We start from the raw sequence: 13,339 nt of genomic DNA on the forward strand, positions 1-13,339 counted from the left end.
ACTTTTTAATAACATCTTTAAACTTTTGCTTTAGACTCAATTATCAGATACAGATATAGAAAAAATTCTTGAAGGTCAAAATGCAGAAGCCCCACTAAGCAGCAGGCAAGGCTGCCCTTGATGCCCTGTCAGCTTCACTTCAGTCTCTATACTAAGTGCTCACAACCAGCCTGGATGCAGGGAAAAGATGATTTCCATGGCCGTTTCCAGGTTTGTGGCGTTCTCCTCTGGCAGATCTAGCTTGCAGTATGGTGGCACTTCTCACAAATCTGGTTGACATGCCTTCCACATAGGTAAAACACAGCCTTCTATCCACTTTAGGGTGTGGCAGGATTATGCCTCATGGGACCTGGTTTCTGCTTAAGCTTCCTCAGGCCCTTGCATGCCAGCCAAACACTTTGTAGGCTCAGGGAAGAAAAAAAAAAGTTCTGAAGAACAAAGAGACAGACAGCAGTCGCTGCTCCTAAATTACAACAAAGAGCATGCCATTAAACACGTTTGTAGCAGGCTTATGTATAATACAGAGCAATTAGCAATCAATTGGCATCTTAATGGCACAGGATACAGAGGGAGCTGTAAGAATAAACTTCACCATTTGCTGGTTAAAAACAAGAAACAAACCAAACCAAACAAAACTTTCCTTAAGCTCTTCTCCAAAGCTGAAGTCTTTGAATGTCCCAGGGCTCTGTGTGAAAGTCCTCATAAACACCCATATTCATTCAGTCCACCTACCTGGCAATGCAGTGAGAAAACACAAGGATTAAACAGATGCCAGTGCACTTTGATATGCAGGGACATGTCCTCCTGGAGTGAATGCTGACATAGCCTGAAGCCTAGTGACAAGCAGACATTCAGTAAGCGCTTGTTGAATGAAACAGTTAATTCTTTAAGCTGCTCTATTTTCTTAATTTTCCAGGGACATAAATAATTCTAACACCCTTACTTTGAGTTATTCGAAGTTAAAGAAGACCTTAAAGAAATGTTGTTTTATCAAACTCTGTTAATGTTTCTACTATTTATAGCAGCAATCATAGTTAGTCACAGTCAACATGGACCTAGACAAACCTAAGAGAGAGAATCTCAGCTGTGAAATTATTTCCATCAGAATGGCCTGTGAGGATGTCCTGGGGACATTTTCTTGATCTCTGATTGATACGGGAGAGCGCAGGGCACGGAGAGTAGCACTATCCCTGATCAGGTTAGCCTGAGTTATATAAGAAAAGGAGCTAAACAAGGTAGTGAGCAGCCTCCCTCCATGGTCTCCTCAAGGAAGGTAAATAAACCCTCCCCTGAGCTGCTTTTGATGAGCCTGGTGGTGGTTTAAATAGGAATGGCCCCCATAGACTCATGTGTTTGAATGCCTGGTCACTAGGGAGTAACTATATTATGACTTATGGCCTTGTTGGAGTAGGTGTGGAGTTATTCAGGAAAGTGTGTCGCTGGGGTCCTCTTCCTGCTGCCTCAGGATCCATTTGTAGAACTCTCAGCTTCTGCTCCAGTACCATGTCTGCCGGCATGCCGCCATGCTTCCTGCCATGACAATAATGGACTAAACCTCTGAACCGTAAGCCAGCCCCAATTAAATCTTTTCTTTATAAAAGTTACTGTGATCATGGTCTCTCTTCCAGCAATAGAAATCCTAAGAAAAGTATACTATCAAAACAACACAAAAATAAAGGCAACCTCTCAAATCACTTTTTTTTATTCCAACTGAAAACAAGATCCTCTCTCACCTAAGAGGTTAAAGATTAGGCTTAATATTAATCTCCTGCTTGGGCCTCTCTGCAGGATCTGGTTTGCTTAAACATGTTCAATGCTGCCAGGAGCCTGTAGGTTGTACATATTTGGTATCTGGTATCTTATCGCCATCTTCATCTACTCCAAAGCATCTCTTTGCTCACAGATCATAAAGGAAAGGAGTTATGGGAAGGCTTCTGGAAAGAAAGAGCATGTTGTTATATGTCCTAGTAAGCCATGCTATCTTGCAGGGGCATTGTCACGTGACGGCTAGTCTGACGCTGAGGCCATTCTGTAATTTTCAATCTTGCTTTGTCGGTGATGTAGGTCTGTATCTACCACATGGGAATGTCTTGCAGTTTCCTCATGGATTAGCTCCCAATGTAAATCGAGAGGCAGATGTAATCGTAACTCAGAGTACATGAAAATGGCAACAACCTAAACGACACTTGAAAAAGATTTTTTGGAAATTTGAAAGCCTGATCTAAAATCATTAGACTATAGAAAAAAGAAATAAAGTGCAGAACTGAAATTTTATGTTCATATAAATTTGTTTCTGACCGAAAATTAAATGAATAGGGAAAAACAAGTTGTGGGCACTACCATTTTTTTAAGTTGAATTTTAGGCCTATGACTACATATAAAATTCAGAAGGTTTAAAAGGGCGCATAAGGAAGTAAATAGCAATCTCACTCCTCTGCATCAGTTGTATGAAATTTCTGGGAAAATATAATCACTCAGATAAGTGGGTGAATTGGAAAATTTTTAATAAATTCTGTGTAGAAGTAGTACCCATTCACATTATTACTTCCATCAATACTTGGAAAAACTGGTTCTTAAAACCCTTGTTCAAGGAGCTGGAGAGACAGCTCAGTCTTTGAGGAGACTTGCTGCTCTTGCAGAGGACCTGAGATCAGTTCCCGTCCACCCGGGTGACTCACAACTGCCTGTAAGTCCAGCTCCAGAGGATCTCACACACTCTTTCTAAGATATATCTAAATATATATCTTATTTTTAAAACTCCTCATTCGTGTCTCTATTGTAAGTTGATGGGTGAAAAATAATATTTTATTAGGGTTTTAATATGCACTTCTGTTGTGTGTAAAATTGGACTTTTTTTCATAGGATTAAGGACCATATAAATTTCCTTTATGTGACCTGGCTACCTAGTTGTCTCAGTACCATTTATCAGTTAGACCAGAGTGCCCAATGCCACATTTACTATACAGTAAATTATTTTATGTATCTGCCTTTATAGCTTTTATTATTTCATTATTGATTTATCTATATCATATTCGAGGACTATAGCATTGTAGCTATGGTAGTTTTATAATAGATTTAATGCCTGTTCCATATAGTAACCTCTGGTTATTGTAATTTTCAGCCTTTTTCTCTTTGTCATTCTTTCAGAACCTTTAAAATGAGATTGTCTAGATTTTTATAAAGAATCTATCTATACATACACATTTCTATACTTTAAAACTTTTTCATAAGGAAGAAAATTATTGATGAAATTTAGACCTATAATGCTAAATTGGGTACAGATAAAAACTGCAAAAAATAAAAATAAAATGCCATGTATAATAACAGAAAGAGCACCCAATGACTTAACATGTGTTTTAATGTATTTATTTTTACATATCAGATTTTATTCCCCTCCTGTTCCACTCCATACACCCCCAGTTTCCACAAGGATGTCGCCACCCCAACCAGCCAACCACCCCAATCACCCCAACCACCCCAGCCACCCCACCAGACCTCTAAACTCCCTGGGGCCTCCTCTCTCTTGAGGGTTAGGTGCAACTTCTCTGACTGAACCCAGACTGAGGAGTCCTCTGCTGTATATGTGTTGGAGGCCTCATCTCAGCTGGTGTATGCTGCCTGGTTGGTGATTCAGTGTCTAAGAGATCTTGAGGGTCCAGGTTAATTGAGACTGCTGGTCCTCCTACAGGGTTATCCTATTCCTCAGCTTCCTCCAGCTTTTCCCTAATTCAACCACAGGGGTCAGCAGCTTCTGTTCATTGGTTAGGTGCATGTATCTGCTTCTGACTCTTTCAGCCATTTCTTGGGTCTTTTGGAGGGCAGTCATAGTAGGTCCCTTTTTGTGAAAGCCCCACGGCCTCAGTAATGGTGTCAGGTCTTGTGGCCTCCCCTTGAACTGGATTCAACTTGGGGCCTGTCTCTGGACCTTCTTTCCTCAGGCTTTTCTCCATTTCCATCCCTGCTTTTCTTTCAGACAGGAAGAATTATGGATCAGAGCTTTGACTGTGGAATAGCAACCCCATCTCCAACTTGATTCCCAGTCTTTCTGTTGGAGGTGGGTTCGATAAGTTCCCTCTCCCCACTGTAGGGCATTTCATCTAGGGTCTCCCCTTTAAGTCCTGAGGGTCTCTCACTTTCCAGGTCTCTGGTACATTCCTAGAGAATATGCCCAACCTCCTTCCTCCTGAGGTTGCCTGTTTCCACTGTCACTCAGGGCTTCAGTCCTTTTCCCTCACCCAATACCCGATCATGTTTCTCTCCCTGCCCATCCCTATCCCCTTTCCTTTCCCTGTCCCTCCCTCCCCTCCTTCCTCCCCACTTGTGGTTGCTTTCTTCTCCCTCCCAAGTGGGACTGAGGCATTCTCACTTGGGCCCTTCAGCTTGCAGCTTGTTGACCTTTTTGAGTTCTCTGGACTGTATCTTGGGTATTCTGTACATTTTTTTTTTGGCTAACATCCACTTATTAGTGAGAACATACTGTGCATGTCCTTTTGGGGTCTGCATTACCTCACTCAGGATGATATTTTCTAGTTTCATCCATTTGCCTGCAAAACTCAAGATATCCTCGTTCTTAATAGCTAAGTAGTATTCCATTGTGTAAATGAACCACATTTTCTGTATCCATTCTTCTGTCCTGGGACATCTGGATTGTTTCCAGCTTCTGGCTCTCATAAACAAGACTGCTATGAACATAGTGGAACATGTGCCCTGTAGCATGGTGGGATATCTTTGGGGTATATTCCCAAGAGTGGTATTGCTGGGTCTTTAGGTAGGTCTATTTCCAATTTTCTGAGGGAATCTCCAAATTGATTTCCAGAGTGTTTGTACCAGTTTGCAATCCCACCAGCAATGGAGGAGTATTCCTCTTTCTCCACAGCCTCGCCAACATATGTTGTCACCTGAGGTTTTGATCTTAGTCATTCTCGACAACATATGTTGTCACCTGAGGTTTTGATCTTAGTCATTCTGACTGGTGTAAGGTAGAATCTTAGGGTTCTTTTGATTTGCATTTCTCTGATCACTAGGGACTTTAAACATTTCTTTAGGTGCTTCTCAACCATTTGAGATTCCTCTGTTGTGAATTCTTGGTTTAGTTCTATACCTCATTTTTTGACTGGGTTGTTTGGTTTTTTGGTGGTTAGCTTCTTGAGTTCTTTTTCACTGCCAAATTTCCTAGGACTTTGGTTCAATAAAAATATTTTTTAAATATAAAGGATAAAATTTGAAAATGGCTTAATGCTACTTTAAGGAAAATTGACCAAGATGTTTGACTAGATATACAGATGTGGTTCTATGAAAACATTTTAATAACAAAAGTTGGTTGTTACAATAATAATTGTTAAAATAGTATGTACTCCTTGAAATAAATGCACCAGGAATATGTTAATTGATGTTGTTATAATCTTTCCTGCTGAGAATACTTGTTAGTGGATGTTTGAAGTCTCAACTCAATACTATTTTCTGGACAACTATTTAGTTTTGATATTCAAAATCAAATCAAAATATTTGATTTTGATTATTGGTTTTTCTAAAAATCTTGTTTTAAGTAAATATACAAAAAATCACTGTAATTACCAGTGTCTTTTAAGACATTTCATAATTATAATGATTTTTTGATACTAGAAATTAAACCTTGTGCATTCTGGGCACATCCTCTACAGCTGAGCTATATACCCCTAGTCCCACTTTTCATTTTGAGATGGTGTATTGTTAGAGTTCTCTAGAGTAACAAAGCTTATAGAATGAAACTCTAGCTATAAAGTGGATTTAGTGGAATGATATACAGCCTGCAGTCCAACTAGTCCAACAATGGCTATCTTAGAACAGAAAGTCCAATTATCCAGTTGTTGTTCAGTCCACAAGGTTTGATGTATCACCTGGTCTTCAGGAGATTTTGGAATCCTGAAGAAGTAGGCTTCAATGCCAGTGAAAGAGTGGATGTGCTACCAAGTGAGAGCAAGCAAGTAATGAACAAAACGTTCATTCTCTTATGTCCTTACATGGACTTCCAGTAGAAGCTGTGGTCTAGAGTCAAGGTGTGTCTTCCTACCTCAATATCAGAATTAAAGGTGTGTGTGTTCTTACCTCAAAGATCTGGACTAGAAGTAAATTCACTTAAAACCAAGCAAGCAATCACTTGCAGGTGTGCCCTCCATTTCTGGATTGTAGCTCATTCCAGATATCAAGTTGACAACCAAGAACCGTCATCACAGAGACAGTCTCACACAGTATAAGAAAAAAGTCCCAAAGATAGAATTTGCCCTTGAATTCTGCTTCAACTTTTTTAAGAACACACAGTCTTGGGTTTTTCTTTCAGTCACTGAACCTGAAAGAGGTAACTGAAGTTGTCATGAGAATTATGTGATATCATGTACAAAAGCTGACTCAGCCAGTCAGAAGAGCCGGTCTACATGCTTACTGATTAAATTAGAAGACAAGCCATTGATGCAATGAATATAATTCCAATTTGCATCATCTAGGCTCGAGTTTTCAGTCCTGGTCCAGGCTCCCTATTTACCTTTTCACTTGCCATGATCAGTACATAATAGTAAAGTAAAACCAGCCCAGCCCACTGGCTCTGTCTTCCTATAAAGATCCTGGGTAAAAAAAAGTTAACGTGTGACTTCTGGTGCAAAAGTCACAGACAAAATGGTGCTTTGGGTGCTGGTCAAAATCACCAGGTGCTGTGGTACTCTGCTCTAATGCTTGGCATGGCCTACCCAGGCAAAAACGGAGGGTAGCAATGGAGGACAAAAGAGACTGGGCGAGCTATCACAATTGGGGGAAAACTAACAGAAGCCTGTGATGACAGCATGGTAGAGGGAGGCACCAGTGAACCTCACTCCAGCCCTAAGGATGAATAAAGCTTTGCAGTTCTATAAAAGAGAAAAGAAAAGCAGGGGGAAAATTAACTTGCCATTGCAGTTAACATTCCCTGGCATTTCTTTAATGGGCACAATTTCCTGGTCATCAAGGCTAGGTTAGGCAGAGGACTAATTCTGAGAGGTCATCAAAGATCACTCAATCTAAAATCAGCTCAATTGAGAGTTCATCAGAGATCAGTCAGTCAAAAACTCAGCTCAATTGCTTTCAGACGGGATGCTGAATTTCACAACAGTGATGGACTCTGTAAAGATTGTTAAAAAGTCGTAATGCATTTTAAAAATATTTTTTATAAAATCTTCATTCAGGTGTTCTTGGGATAAGAGTTACAGTTTTAGGAATATGTTGTGCTTTATTTACTGTGTCTAGTTGTCCATCAAAAAAAACAAAACAAAACGAAAACTGTAGGAAACGATTGTACTTGGTGATAAATTTCCAGCTGAGATGGATAACTTTCTGTTTTCAACCAGAAAATGTTATCTTAACCTAAGTCACAAAACAATGCAGAGCTCATCTCTGAGCCAAAGGAGAGTAAGACCAACCCTAAACTATAACTAGAGTGGGATGATTAGTCCAAGGACAAGGCTTGCATTTCCAGTGGGAATGGCCCAAGGTGGACAGTGCATAGCCCACCAGTCCCCAGCACAGCGGCCTACTGCCTCAAGCAGCATGTGAGCCAGTGAGCCCAAGGGATGGAGGGAGGAATCTGATCCACACGCGTCTGGGCTCCAAATCCTAACTCCTCGCATAGATAAGTGAACTCCCCTGAGACTCGGTTTCCTTATGCACGAATAGTAAAAGTCTAGTATCATGAAGTGCCATAATTAATATTCACAGCAGACTTGGAGACATAACTGACCCATGTATGGCACTAAAAAAAAATCAAGGCAGCATTATTGCTTAGTTAGGAAGGTCTCACGACGTCTTGAACATATATTATAAATTCATATACAACAAAATTATATAATATATAACAAATATTACAGGTACAATTAAATAACAGTCAGCAAAAGCTCAGGAAAGAGGTAGAAGTTAGGCCATTAGGGAAGGGACGATCAGAATTGATCAGATTTCCAAGGTTGCTAGCCTAGAATTCAAAGCAGGTTAGCGCAGCAAAGAAATGGAGTTTGAATCCCAGTCTCCAATGCGGTGGGTTACATGGGCTTTCATCTCTTGAAATTAAATGTAGAATTGTGCCTACATAAATAGGACACTGCATGGTGTCATATCTGACACACAGCCCTGGACAGAAATGTAAACTGAAGCCCTTTACAAAATGATGAAGCTTTGAAAATAAAGCTAAGATCTGTTTCATAAAATATATTTCATATTCCTTGAGGAAACACATTCAGGATGACCCTTGAGTTTCAGTATCTATAAAGAACCCTCAGATTCCTCAGAGTTCCATAGTGGAACATGGGGCATATAGCTCTGGTCCTACCCTTCTCCCTTCAGCTCTGCCAGGCTTAGCAATGGGATTTATGTGATTATGTGCTCAAACCTAGTTCAAGACATTGACATGCCACTCATAGTAGTCCCCGGTAAAAAGCCATGCTTCTGCCAACCCTTCATTTATCTCTAGTCCTGGAGTGCACACTCATAAAGGTGCATTCAGAGATAAGATCCACACATGCCCAGGAAGTATGATTAAGACATTGTTTTGAAATCCTGGGATCTTGGAATCTCAGTATATGGTCTGAAATAGAAGTGACCATATGGAAACATAGCCTTTGCTTTCCAGGATTTCCACAGGCAAGCCATGGATTTAGCATTCTGTGTCAGACTAAGGCAAACAAGTTCTCTTGCCAAAGTTTAAGCATCACAGTCCACTGGAGTTGGTTTGCTACAGTAAAGTGCAGATTCTCAAGCTTTCAGACATTAGAAATGTATTTCTCATAGTCCTGAAGTCTGGGACATTCAATAGTGAGGAGAGAAAAGATAGAGTGTCCGGTGAAAGACCACTTCCTTGTTCATCTCTGCACCTTATTGTTGGGCCCTTGCAAGATTACTCAATGGGGTTCCTTCCATGAGTGTACTAACCCTGTTCAAGATGGCAAAGCCAAGCTGCCAGTGTCAAAGCCCCCACCATGTCATCACCTTGGTAGTTAGGACTTCAACATACACAGGAGTCATGGGTGTAGGGAAGTTAAGTTCCAGAGGTGGGAACACATTGCAGGGGCTGTAGCCACCATGGCAGGTCAGTCCTTCATTCCCCCTCCGAAGGTTCCTACATTCCATCCGGAGGCATTTCCTTCCGGCCCTTACCTAAAACATTTTCTTTACGCAGAAAAATATAAATTTTGGCTGTGGCACAGCTATAAAACTCATCTGCATTTCATTTATTTCCCATGATTCTTGTCAGCCTAAAAATGTTCTCAAATTCACAGATGAAAATGGGAGAGAAAGGGGGTAGGGCGGTGGTGTCAGCAAGTTTCAGAATAGAAGTTAAGAACAAGCTCTTTTTAAAAACCCTGCCTCAAGTCAGCTAAGTTACAAGGGCTTGAAGAAGTGTAATAGATGCTCTCTCAGACGGCAATAGAATGCAATATGGAACCATGTGTAGAGTTCAAAGAGGAGTACTTGAGTTATGGTATAAACAGATAAAATATAAAACAGGACTTTAAAATAATCATATAAGCATTCTAAAACCTGTTCTCAAAACCCCATGAGTTGTTGGAGAAAAAATTAATCACGGAAAAAAATTAGTATTACCATATGGTTTTCTTGACAGCTTGTCTTAAAATTCACATTTAGTAGTCTGTCAATAACCTCTTAAAGTTTTGATTTTGAAAGCTTTGGAAGAAAGGTCTGATAAGTTAACCGTATTTTGTGAGCTTAAAATTTTGTACATAGTCACAAGGCTATTTCTCCTGATGCCCATAAGCCCACAGGAAGGCCTCTGTCGTGAACATGGACCCTCACCATGGTTACGTGGGTACTCAGAGAATAAAATTAATATTTATTACTTTAAGCACACGGCTGTTGCACCTAAATTCTCTTATATAGACTTTACTCTAAATTATTTAATCTATGCCATAAATTAACAAGGAAAGACTGGTCCATGCATTTTCAACAAAAGGAATGTGAAATTCACATTCGTTATTGCAAATACAGATGAGAGGAACTTCATACCTGTCACAAAGCATTGCTTTCCCCAGGCCAGGGTGCTTAATTATGTAGTAGATGCCTCTCTCTCTCTCTCTCTCTCCCTCTCCCTCTCCCTCTCTCTCTCCCTCCCTCCCTCCCTCCCTCTCTCTCTCTCTCTCTCTCTCTCTGTGTGCGCGAGCATGTGCACCTGTTTTATCCTTTCCTAAAAATAAATGAGTGCTTTGTTCCCAGAAAAAGCTTCCAGTGTTACCTACATTCCTCCCATCTCCCTTGATCCCATTCCACTTTCAATCCAAAGCTAAGGTTCTCCTCCAGTGCCCCACTGGCACCATCCCAGCAAATGCCAACCGTAGTTGGTGTTTTCTCCAGTCAGTAGAATGCCATTTTTTACCTCAGCTGTGATTATGTTCACCTTCTCCCAAATTCCCTTCTCTTGTTCCCTCCCTCCTGGTCCCCCTTCTAACTGTATCTTCAATGCTTCCACTTCTCTGGACTCGGAATTCTAATGTTAAAATTATACAGTCTACCTAAGAGATTGATTACAATCCTGAGTTGCTTCCACTTTCTCTATCTCTAGCTAATTTCGTGCTCTTGAGCTCCGGACCTGCCTTCTGCACACATCTCCGTAGAGTTCCAGAAAGAACCCATGCTACACAAAACCTAAGTGAGCTCATGTTTGCCCTCATGACCATTCTCATTCTGACTCTCTGTAAACCTACCTGCATGAGAACAGTGATATCACCGCACCCACTCTAGTCAGGCACTGGGAAAGGACCACCTTCTTATCCTTTCCAGTCAGACTAACAGGAGCATGTGGATCTCAGTCCAGTCACATCATTTTTCATCAGTCCTGTAGTTGCTGTGATGGATGGTCTTGGAACTCACTATACATCCTATAGCTCCACAAGCAGCCTTGTTGATGGATCTACCTGGCTCAACTTTGTATATTGATCTTATCCCTCTGCGGGGTAGCCTTCTGACATGTAAATCATTCTTCTGCTCAGAGTTTTTCTGTAGCTTCCATGTGGTGTCTCTCAAACATATGTCACCTCTGATTCATTCTGTCAGAACTAGGACCTAATGACTTGTGCCTTACTGAGTATGCAAGATGGGTTTTGTAATTGGGTAATCTTCAAAGTGTTAAATCCCAACGAATGTTTTGTAGAGCCTCCATACTCTCTCCTGAGATCTAGCCCATGGCTTTGGATGGGTCAGGTGGCAAGTGAGCTTCCAGGAGCTGTCTCTACGCCCAAACTCCAGAGTTATGGGCTTTTAAGGCCACACATGTCTTTTACATGGGTGCTGAGGATTTGAACTCCATTCCTCATGCGGCCAGTGCTGAGCTATCTCTCAGCCCTAGGGGTAACATAAATCTTCCTACATATCAGTGCCCTTTGCTCACCATTCTCACTACCTCCTTCCTGGAATGCTCTATGCACTAGCCTCAATCATGGTAAGGGATTCTTTTCCTATTCTCTAATAAAGGTCGCATAGAACCCCATTATAATGTAGCATGCTCTCATCCTTGCAATCTCTCACTGACACAATAAAATAGGGGATTTGAGACAATAGAAACTCTCTTTTATCCATAACTTTGCAGAACCTAGTATTAAATAAATGTTTGAGGAATTACCAAATAAGCAACTGATAACCACATCAACAAGAAAACATTGGCCTGGATCCTGGCTCTATTTGGCCAATAAGTAGCTATGTCATCACAGAACCAACAACACACCATCTCAGAACTTGCATTTTTCCATATATAAAAGTGATAAACTTAATGCATGATTTTTGTCTTATTGGAAACATTTTGTTATAGAAAATTTCAAACAAATTCAAGAGAACAATGATCATGTAACCAATTCTTTTTTGATTCATGCCTCACTTCAATCCTTATATACTACTGGCCAGGCCAGAATTTTTTTCTATACCTCTACTCACTTCTCTTTCGTTCATGTTATTTTAGTATAAATTTAAAATCATTCTTTTAATCCATGAATAATAATCTCTTCCATCCCACAAAATTCCTTGGAAATTTTCTCATGTGAAACCATGGCCCCACCCTGGACATAGTTCTTCATGTCACCCCAATAGTTAGTGACCCACACACTACCATCAAGTAATTTCTTCCCTCTTAATTCTGAATTCCTCTGTGTGAATTGTTGTCTTCAAAGGGATGTTAAAAGACATGATACAAACAATGCTTGAAGGATGATTTACATGATTCTCCTTACACTCCCTGGTTTTTCCTAAGAAAAGCTTGTGTCTAAGATTTTTTTTTAAAGGCATCTTCAGTCTGAAGCTTAGAGTCATTTTAAGCTCACAAAATGCATGCCTATTGCCCCAGCCACTAATGTTCTGTAGTCGCTTCAAATGCATTAAAATTATCCAAGATGATATCAACAGAAACCAAAGATTAACAAGTATTTCTTAATATAAAATACTAATTAAATTAAACGATGTTAACAATACTTTATATTTTAGAGGAAAGCATTTGCATATAACTTTTGTGGCAGTTTGAATGAGAAGTGTCCTCCATGGGCTCCCATAGTTGAATCTCATTTCCCAGTGTGTGGTGCTGTTTGGGAGATATGGAGCCTTCAGAGGTAGCTTGCTGGAGGAAAATAAGTCACTGCGGAGGGCTTACAAAATTTAGTCTCATTCTAGTCCTTGTTCCCTCCTCTGCTTCCTGTGCATGAATGGAAATGTGATCAGCCGGCTTCTTAATACCAATTTAACATCATCTTATCTTTCAATCCATAAATGAAATAATAATCTCTTTTCCCAAAAAATTCCTTGGAAATCCTTTATGTGAAAGCAAGCCACAGACTGGACCAGCCACCATGCCAAGTCTTCCTGACATTTATGAATGCTATCCTTCTGGAACCATAAACCACAATAAGACCTTCAAGTGCCAATAGATACCTGCAGAGTTGAAATCCCCACCCGGACAGAGATCACCTTCATTGAAGGTTCATTGCGCCGTTCCCCAGTCTCTTCTCACCTTGTATCCCCTTCCATTGGCAACCGCAATTGGTTTTTTTTCCTAGCACAAGTGTGTATTGGCTGTTCTAGAACATCATGTGTGGAATCTTACAATGATGCTTTAGCTTGGCATGATTCTGAGATTCATCCCTGATGTGTATGACTCATTCCTTTTCATTGATGAACAGCATCCTGAAGGCTGATAACCTCCGTCTGTTTAGCCACTCTCTTCATGGTCTACTGAGCTATGCCCATTTCTGGTCATTATGAAAAATGCTATTCCAAAAATGTTTATATATCTATAGACATATATTTTTACTTATCTCGAGAAGACTTGATTGTGGTATTGTAGAATAGCAGTTAG

The sequence above is a fragment of the Rattus norvegicus genome, chromosome 5 (assembly GCF_021556685.1).
Source record: "Rattus norvegicus strain SHRSP/BbbUtx chromosome 5, alternate assembly SHRSP_T2T, whole genome shotgun sequence".
Taxonomy (NCBI): Eukaryota; Metazoa; Chordata; class Mammalia; order Rodentia; family Muridae; genus Rattus; species Rattus norvegicus.